At 44.2% G+C, this 1,167-nt stretch overlaps 1 non-coding gene across 1 annotated transcript; it reads right to left on the minus strand.

Moving 5' to 3' along the window:
* Nucleotides 1–298: 298 nt before the first annotated feature.
* Trnae-uuc lies at nucleotides 299–370 on the minus strand. The gene has a single exon. It is a non-coding gene; the product is annotated as a tRNA-Glu (tRNA).
* Nucleotides 371–1,167: the final 797 nt, after the last annotated feature.

Genomic DNA, 1,167 nt, shown 5'->3' on the forward strand with positions numbered 1-1,167 from the left:
AAACAAAATTCCACCTAGTCATGTTACTTTGAATTCCAATATCATGTTAGTTTAGTTTTGGTTAGGTTATGTAGTTTAGGTTACGTTACGTTACGTTACGTAGTTTAGTTAGGCTATTACGTTTTTTTCTTTTGTCATATCACCACTTATCAGCTTGCTTGGCGTTCGAGTGATTGGTCTGTTTTTTGTTACTTTTATTCGGCAGTGTTTGTACGTGAGTAAACCGAAGTACACGTGGAGAACACATCTGAGAGCTTGAGTGTGTGACCGCTTTACCACAAACATTCTTCAAAACTAATTCCCATGCCGGGAATCGAACCCGGGCCTCCTGGGTGAAAGCCAGGTATCCTAGCCACTAGACCACATGGGAGACTACCAGTTATTTCAGAGTTTTGTTACACAATATCAGGCTAGGTTAGGTTAGATTAGATTAGGTTGAGTTAGGACACAGACATTTAACATTCGCCTGACGTTCTGGGAGACCTTCAACTAACACGGACGGACTCCCACTGAAGATACAGTACACCCAGACTCGCGAGTGTTGCCCCACCTTCCCTCCTCGTCCTGCCTGCAGTGAAGGTGTTTTACGGCCGGAGCGTCAATCAGTGTCCTTCAACACACACAGCACTAAGTGGTACATTGTCTCAAGGGGAAGACCCGTCAGGCGAGGACGAATCACACGCCGGAAATTTATTATAAATATGATGATTTTTTTATGTCTGTAACGTCACTGGGAGGTATTCAAAGAGGAGGTCTGTCTGTCTCTCTCTCGCTATTTGGTATATATTAAAAGCATTTCACTGTAGCAGTTGATGGAAATTTGGACAGACGCCAATATTCATTAAAGTCATTGTGTATAATAACGCATGACCGGGGAGCCGGAAATAAGCCCCGATTTAACTTAATATATTCAGCACGTCGCGTAACACCTGGATTACGTGAATATATGATTGTAATTACAGGTGCACACCATGAATCAGTGTTTACAAGACAACGGCGTGTAAGCCCTCGAGTGTGTGTATGGTTATGGGGGGAGGGGTTCTTAGGTGTGTAGGTGTCGTGTGTTATGTCTGCAGGTGTTATTCAGTGTATGTGCGTGTGTAGGGGTGTGTGGAGGGTGGTGTGTGTGTGTGTGTGTGTGTGTGTGTGTGTGTGTGTGTGTGTGTG

Source organism: Homarus americanus, unplaced genomic scaffold (genome assembly GCF_018991925.1).
Source record: "Homarus americanus isolate GMGI-L3 unplaced genomic scaffold, GMGI_Hamer_2.0 scaffold39745, whole genome shotgun sequence".
Lineage (NCBI taxonomy): Eukaryota > Metazoa > Arthropoda > Malacostraca > Decapoda > Nephropidae > Homarus > Homarus americanus.